The sequence below is a fragment of the Gopherus flavomarginatus genome, chromosome 1 (genome assembly GCF_025201925.1).
Source record: "Gopherus flavomarginatus isolate rGopFla2 chromosome 1, rGopFla2.mat.asm, whole genome shotgun sequence".
Lineage (NCBI taxonomy): Eukaryota > Metazoa > Chordata > Testudines > Testudinidae > Gopherus > Gopherus flavomarginatus.
In genome coordinates, this window is record NC_066617.1 from 237,913,182 (window position 1) to 237,922,382 (window position 9,201).

Sequence of the window (9,201 nt, forward strand, 5' to 3'; positions counted from 1 at the left end):
AGGCTCCACGTGTTTTGGAGTTTGTTTATTTAAAATAGTTTAATTTACACAGAAATAACGTGCATGGAGTTGGGTATAGATCAATGACATTCCATTGTAGTGAATGGAACTATGCTGATTTACGACAGCTGAGAACTAGCCAAGATTTTTTTGTGTACTTTTCAGCCATTCTCAGCAGAATCTGAGTTTTCTTTAGTGATCTCATACACTGGGACACAGAATTTATGGAAAATCCATGTGAGTACAAATTTGTATATCCTGACCATGTAAATATGTGATCCAGTTGGTTGAACTTTGGTTTAGTTGTGTCCATAAATTCTTAATCTTCTTTAAAACAAAAAACATTCTTAGGACCTTGGCATTTTAAACTTTCCTGACTGACAGTTACTGTTATTGCATTTTGAGTGGTTCATTAGAAAATACATTTCTCCCCTTCACATTTTTTTTTTTTTAGTTTTTGTTCTAGCTTTGGTTTTACATTTCTAATATATTCTATGCTGTTCCAACTATGGATCATATTCCTAAATTCTTGGCTCTCTCTAGACTGAATACTATTTTTTATACTTTGTTGTAGTGATTATTTATAGCCAGGGGCTTTTTTAGGGGGTTCTAAGCCACTCAGGAGATATCATTTTGATTTGAGCACTATCAATGAGATCAAGAATCTCTGCTTGTAGTGATGCCCCAGGTGTGCATTTGGACAGAAGGCGCACACTGCACTGGTTAGATAATTAAATAATCCAAACAAATCTGTTGTCTTCAAAGTACTTTCAGTATGTAAAAACAATTCTTTACCATCATTGAGCTTGGGTTTGTTGCTTTTTTTCTTGTTTTTTGTACAAAGGTTAGTGTATATAATAACTGTTGCCAGCAAAGACATATTTATTATTCCAACATATGCTTTTGCTTACTGATGTTTGTGGGGGTGGCTAATGGAAAAAGCAAGCTAAAGTAACTGCAATGAATGGTAATAACAATATGTAAATTCTGTGCTCTTTGTAGCCAGAATGTTGATTTCTAATATATTGTTAGTTTGAATGAGACTGGATTTACTGTTTATACATTTGAAAGGTATAATAATAGGTCTTTTAGCAGGTAAACAAAAGTGGCTGCTGGATCACGAATACTTTGTGTACCCAAAACTTCCTTTGCAGCCAGTGCAGGGATAGGAGTTTTGGATGTGCACAGAATGCAGGACCAGACACTTGATCATTAACACAATTATTTCAGCAATTAATGTACCGTTATTCCATTCTTTCTTTAAAAATTTATTTGTCTCCTTTTTCCTGTTGCACAGCTTGTCTCCTCATTCACTACTCAGGGGTTGATGCTCCCCACCTGTGGAATTTGGAGGCAGTCTAATGTTGTTCCTGGAGGCACTAGAACTAAAGTGGACCCTTTAGCTCAGGCCACCAGATCTTCTGCATCTGGCAGTGGAACAGGTTGACAGTTCAGCTTCTCCAGACATTTTCATTTTAAAATATTTATTTTATTTTATTTGTGCAGTTTCAGTTTTTAATCTTGCCCTCCTCCTCCTCCTCTGGAGTGGGTAATTAGCAGCATGGTTGTTTCAGCCACCTGGATCTGCCACTGCAGTGCTTCTCTTTCACACTCCTCTGCCCCCAATCAGGCATGACAAAACTGTCCTGAAAACACCTGGCTTAAATCTAAGTGGTGTTACCTATGTCAGGCAGCAATTACAGGCTCTTCAGAGGGTGAATTATGCCCTGCCTGTTAGCCAGCATGCTGACCTTTGCATTGCTAGGGTATGGGGCTGAGAGTCAGACCAGCTAGCTGATCCCTGTACTGCTAACCAAGCAAGTGGATCATTGTCTAGAGGTTTGACCCTCATTTGTGATGAACAATGGATTTCAGCTTAGTGGCTACTGGCAAACCATGTCACACCCATGAATAGCCATTTTTCATCCTAAACGGATATCTTATTCATGCAAACATGTTGATGAGGAGTTATCGAGGAAAACATTAGCAAAATTACTCACTGAGATTACAGAGAAACCTCAACCCTCACTGTCAAAGCCATCATTATAATCCATCAGTTGATGTCAAACACCATGGGTATCCAAGAAGGGACAGTTACTCTGACCGAGGGGAAAATCTGCAGCAGAAGCTTCCAAAGAAACCTAGATAAATTTTCCTCCAAACAAACACAATTCTCCATATAAAAAGAAAAAGAACATTTGTGTGTGAAAGCTCACAATTCCTGTACAGGGCTCTTCTTTCTGCTCCATCCTTTGCACACATAATCTTAAATGGTTTGTGTTAGTCACAGATTATAAATTACACACCTATACCCAGGTATAAACAATATGGCAATTGGTACCTTATCCAAAGAAACAGAGCCATTCATAAAAGAACAGCTGCTGGAAAGGATTCATAGCCACCAGTTCAACAGAAGCAAGAGAAGTTTTGATTCCAATGTAGAGAATTGCTCACCCAGAGATCAAAATAGAGATGGCTGTGGTTGTAATTTTACCATAACAGTAAAGATCTGCAAAGATCCAAAACTTCATTGCATCCATCATTTTTGAGAGTTTATCAGCAGCCTGTTGAAATTCCTTCTGAGGACATAGAACCATGCACTTGATACAATGTAAAATTAGATGTCATTATCAGATAACATCCAATGCCCTTATGTGGGCAGGTAAGTTCAAACAACATTTTGAAAACCTACTCAATTGTCATAACTCGTGGAGAATGTGGGTACCTTGAATGACCCTGATATAAGGAAAGAGTGAGGAGGATCCTTGGTACTTGGTAAAGAGGAAAGCTGAAGTGAGGAGGTGATCTGCCTGCTAGTCACAGAGACACTGCAGACAGCTGTGATACAGTGGCAAGAAGAGAAGCAACAGAAGAATCAGGCCCTGCTTGTGCAATTAATGAAGAATCAGCAAAAGCAGGAGGAGGTTCAGTTTTCTGCACAACCCAGAGATGGCAAGACATCTATCTCCAGTAGAGGAAGTGGTTGCAGAAGCTGAAAGCTTCTTAATGACACTTTGATCCCTAAACTCTTTAGCACCCATCAACCCTTAACCAGGGGGCAGGGCTACTCAGGAAGATCAGGGCATTAAACAGCCCCATCTAAGTGACTAGAGGAGCTAGCGAACAGGAGGGGCTAACACAGGAGTTTTGCGAGGGAGTTTACAGGAGGAGTATGTGTGGGAGGGGGTGGGCTACGTACACATACCATTCCTTAAACGTCTTTAAACTTAAATCCAAAAACACTCCCTGATAAAAACAAAATAACAACAAAGGAACAAGCTTCAGGAATAACAAGAGAATTCAGACAGAAGTCCAGCAACAGAGTGAGGGCTACCTAGATTATTGCACCCAGTACAGCATGTATGATTACCTTCTCTATAGGCAGATGGTGTATGTGTGCATTCAGTGCAAGGAACTCCTGGGCCTCAGAGACTGTGCATGGGCTTTGGAGACCTGGGTGGCTGAGCTGGAGGAGCTAAGGGAGACAGAAAGGTACATAGATGAGACTTTCTGGAACACACTAGAATGGTTCCACCCCCAATCTGATGGCCTCAATGCTGTTGAGGAGGATGAAGGCCTTGGAGAAGGAGAACATCCAACGGGAGCAGAAGGAAACAATCCCATAGTTTGGACCCTCCTTCCAGATGATGTTGTGGTATCCTCTTGAACTGAAGATACCTGTTTGGGGGAGGGAACTTCAGTTATTAGGAAGAGACAGGTATTAGTAATGCGGGATTCGATCATTAGAAACATAGATAGTTGGGTTTGCGATGACCAGAAGAGCTGCATGGTGACTGGTCTGCTTGGTGCGAAGGTTACAGATCTCTCAAGACATCTATATAGACTTATGTGTAGCGCTGGGGAGGAGCTGGTGGTCATGGCAAATGTAGGTACCAATGACATAGAAGGGAGGTTCTGGAGGCCAAATGTAGGTTGCTAGGGAGGAGATTGAAGTCCAGAACCTCCATGGTAGCATTCTCTGAAATGCTTCCAGTTACACAAGCAGGGCCAGTTAGACAGGCAGAACAGCAGGATCTCAATGTGTAGATGAGATGATGGTGTAGGGAGGAGGGGTTTAGATTTATTAGGAACTGGGGAAACTTTTGGAAAAGGGGGAGACTATACAGGAAGGGTGGGCTCCACCTAAACCAAAATGGAATCAGATTGCTGACACTTAAAATTAAAAAGGTCGCAGAGCAGTTTTTAAACTAAGGACTGGAGGAAAACCGACAGGTGCAGAGGATCACGTGGTTTGGACATTCCTTAGGGAAGAATCTATAAATGGAGATTCCCTATGTCATAATAAGGAGGAGAGGATATAAGATAATAAAATACAGGTAGGATCTAATGAGAAACAGTCAAATGAAAAAAATCCCATTCAATTACATTATGTAATGTCAGAAAGCAAAAAGTGACAAATTTTTAAAGTGTTTGTATACCAATGTTAGAAGTCTAAACAATAAGATAGTGGAACTAGAGTACCTTGTATTAAATGAGGAAATTGATATAATAGGCATCACAGAAACTTGGTGGAATGAAGATAATCAATGAGACACAGTAATAACAGGGTACAAAATATATAGGAAGGACAGAACAGGCTATGCTACTGGAAGAGTGGCATTATATGTGAAAGAAAGTGAAGAATCAAATGAATAAAAATCTTAAATGAACCAAACTGTGCCATAGAATCTCTATGGATAGTAATTCCATGCTTGATTAATAAGAATATAGCAATAGGGATCTATTGCAGACCACCGACCAGGATGGCAATAGTGACTGTGAAATGCTCAGGGAGATTAGAGAGACTATTAAAATAAAAAAAAAACTAATTTCAACTATCCCCATATTGACTGGGTACAGGGTACTGGGAAGGGATGCAGAGATAAAGTATATTAACACCTTAAATGACTGCTTCTTGGAGTAGCTAGTCCTGGAACCCACAAAAGGAGAGGAAATTTTTGATTTAGTCCTAAGTGGAGCACAGGATCAGGTCCAAGAGGTGAATACAGATGGACAACTTGGTATTAGTGACCAAAATATAATTATATTTGACATCCCTGTAGTGGGGAAAACACTACAGTGCCAAACACTGTAGCATTTAATTTCAGAAAGGGGAACTACACAAAAATGAAGAGGTTAGTTAAACAGAAATCAAGAGGTACAGTGCCCAAAGTGAAATCCCTACAAGCTGCATGGAAACATTTTAAAGACATCATAATAGAGGCTCAACTTAAATGTATACCCCAAATTAAAAAACTTAGTCAGAGACCGAAAAAAGAGCCACTTTGGCTAAACAACAAAATAAAAGAAGCAGTGAGAGGCAAAAAGGCATCCTTTAGAAAGTGTAAGATAAATACTAATGAGGAAAATAGAAAGGAACATAAACTCTGGCAAATGAAGTGTAAAAATATAATTAGGAAGGCCAATAAAGAATTTGAAGAACAGCTAGCCAAAGACTCAAATAGTAATAACAAAAAAAATTTTTAAGTACATCAGAAGCAGGAAGCCTGCTAAACAACCAGTGGGGCCACTGGACGATCAGGATGTTAAGGAGATGCTAAGGAACACTCAAGAATGATAAGGCCATTGAGGAGAAACTAAATGAATTCTTTGCATCAGTCTTCATGGCTGAGGATGTGAGGGAGATTCCTAAACCTGAGCCATTCTTTTTAGGTGACAAATCTGAGGAACTGTCCCAGATTGAGGTGAGATTAGAGGAGGTTTTGGAACAAATTGATAAACTAAACAGTAATTAGTCATCAGGACCAGATGCTATTCACCCAATAGTTCTGAGTTGTGCCTATTCAAACATGAAATTGCAGGACTACTAACTGTCATCTCTAATCTAGCATTTAAATCAGCTTCTGTACCAGATGACTGGAGGATAGCTAATGTGATGCCAATTTTTAAAAAGGGCTCCAGAGGTGATCCTGGCAATTACAGGCCAGTAAGCTTGACTTCAGTATTGGGCAAACTGGTTGAAATTATAGTAAAGAACATAAAGAACAAAGCAGCAGAGTTAAGAATGATCTCCAGAATGGTCACAGATGAGCATTGTGGGACACCACCTGGAAGCCAATTAAGACGAATTATACAATGCTGCATCTGCACTACCTTGCAGTCGACCCATGAAAATCAAACTAAGTGCTACGCCTCTTGCAGAGGTGGATTACAGAGGTCGACATCAGAAGTGACTTAGGTCGACGTAAAGGACCCAGAAGTGTAGACACATATATTGACATGTCAACTTAAAGCGGCTTCCTTTGACCTAATTCTGTATTGTAGACCAGGCCCAAGACTTTACTTTCTTGAGATAGGATTTGCTAGGCTTATTTATAGGCATTTCACCTCTGATACAGGTTATGTCTATGCTGGAACTAGAAGAGTGATTTCTAGACCAAGTAGCTGACTAAGCTAAAACGCTAAAAAATAGCAGAGTAACTGAGGTTGCATAGGCAGCAGGAAGGGCTAGTCAAAATATAATCCTGTCAGAAACCCTAGGTATGTATTTGGGGTGGCTAGCCCATACAGCTACCTATGCAGCAACGTTTACACTGCTATTTTTAGCACATTAGCTTGATCAGAACTAAAGTGGGTATCTCTGCCTGAGCTGGAAATTACACCCTCAGCTCCACTGTAGACATACCCACAGAAGATCTTGGGTTCAGACTGCCATGTTGCTGTCCAAGGTGCTGTATATTCAGATGAGATTTTATGTTGTCATGTCTCATAGAAGTTAAACATTCTGTGACACATTTCAAAAAGTCAGAGATGACTCCAGTGTGTTTACTGTCTTCCTAGCTCTTTCTTTCTCTCTCTCTTTTTCTCTCTAAGGAAACAGATTCTAATGTCCGTAGCTGTGTGTTCAGGTATTACTGATGGTATAATGCCCACTTCAGTTGCCTACATAGTCAATAAACTACTTGTATTTTAACTCATTACATTTAAAGTGGTTTGTGACAGTTTGAATATGAAAGATTCAATCTATACCAAAATGAGATGATACCATTTCACCCAGATATCTGATCACCTGATATTTCTCATCATGCCAATCCTGTTGGATATCATTTTATACCCATTGTTGTATGCGTCAGGTGGAGTAAGAAACCATAAACCAGAGATTCTATAGCAGTCTTCTAAAATTCTACTCCTTCATTAATGCAAAGCAAGTAAACATATTTTTTTGTGTTTTGTATGACCATCATAATCATGTTAAGGATGAAGGAGTAGATTTTATATCTGAGGCCTGGTCTACACTACGCTTTTAAACCGATTTTAGCAGCATTAAACCGATTTAACGCTGCACCCATCCACACAACGAGACCCTTTATATTGATATAAAGGGTTCTTTAAACCGGTTTCTGTACTCCTCCTCGACGAGAGGAGTAGCGATGAAATCAATATTACCATATCGGATTAGGGTTAGTGTGGCCGCAAATCGACGGTATTGGACTCCAGGCAGTATCCCACAGTGCACCATTGTGACCACTCTGGACAGCAATCTGAACGCGGATGCACTGGCAAGGTAGACAGGAGAAGCACCGCGAACTTTTGAATTTCATTTCCTGTTTGCCCAGCGTGGAGCTCTGATCAGCATGGGGGGCGATGCAGTCCCAAATCCAAAAAGAGCTCCAGTATGGACCGTGCGGGAGATACTGGATCTGACCGCTATATGGGGAGACAAATCTGTTCTATCAGAGCTCCATTACAGAAGACGAAATGCCAAAGCATTTTAAAAAAATCTCCAGGCTATGATACAGAGTCCACAGCACAGTGCTGTGTGATAAGCGTAATAGAAAGCAAAAGAATCAAATGGATGCTTATGGAGGGAGGGAGGGGGTACTGAGGACTCCAGCTATCCCACAGTCCCCAGTAGTCTCCGAAAAGTATTTGCATTCTTGGCTGAGCTCCCAATGCCTGTAGGGTCAAACACATTGTCCGGTGTGGTTCAGGGTATAGCTCATTAATTTACCCCCTCCCCCCGGTGAAAGAAAAGGGAAAAAATCGTTTCTTGACTTTTTTCAATGTCACCCTATGTCTACTGCATGCTGCTGGTAGATGCGATGCTGCGGCACTGAACAGCAGTATCCTCTCCCCTCCCCTCCCCGGTGGCAGATGGTACAAATATGACTGCTATCAGTCATCATCATCAGCCCGTGAGTGCTCCTGGCTGGCCTCAGGTGAGGTCGGCCGGGGGTGCCTGGGTAAAAATAGGAATGACTCCCCGTCATTCCTAGTAGATGGTACAGAATGGCTGGTAACCATCTTCATCATAGCAACTGGGGGCTGAGCTCCATCAGCCCCCTCCCTTTCATGTGTAAAGAAAAGATTCTGTACTGCCTGGGCTATCATATCAGAGAGATGCTGGGCTCCTCTCCCCCGCACCGTTTAATGTCCTGCCTGGACTATCATAGCAGCTGGAGGCTGCCTTCCCTTTATTTTATCTCACTAACAAAGCAGTGTTTCTTATTCCTTCATTCTTTATTACTTCATCACACAAATGGGGGGACACTGCACCAGGAGGGTTGGGGGAGCAGGGAAGCAAAGGGTGGGGTTGTTGCAGGGGCACCTCCTAGAATGGCATGTAGCTCATCATTTCTGCTGGATCTGACACAGAGCGGCTGTGCTCTCTGGTACACTTGCACCATATTCTAGGCAGCACTGACTTTATTTTTAGATACTGTAAGCGAGACTCGCCGGGGCTCGACCCTCCTGGATGAGGAGGCGAGCCACACCGGCCTCGACTTGTCATCTGCAGGTCTCGGTCTCAGGATTGTTGCCCACCGCCCGGGTAGTCAGTCCCTATGGATAGGACCGGGCAGTGGTACAGTCAACGGGGGCCCGGCCCTGGATTCGGGCGGGCACCAACACACAGTTAATTAGGAGCTCAGGCTGCCTGCTGCAAGGCTGAGCCACAATATATAGTCAGTTCGGGGCTCAGACCCTCTGCTGCAGGGTTGAGTAACAATATACAATTATCCCAGCTCCGGCCCTTTGGTTCAGGGCGGGCTGGCAGGAGTGCGGGTCGCTCGGGCCCTTTGGGACAGGGCCCAGCAGTGGCACAGGCAAAGGGGGCCCAGCCCTTGGTTCGGGCGGGGCACCAGTTACACAGTTATAGCAGCTCTGGCCCTTTGGAGCAGGGCAAAGCAGTGGCAAGGTCAGAGGGGGCCCAGCCCTTGGTTCAGGCGGGGCACCAAATAC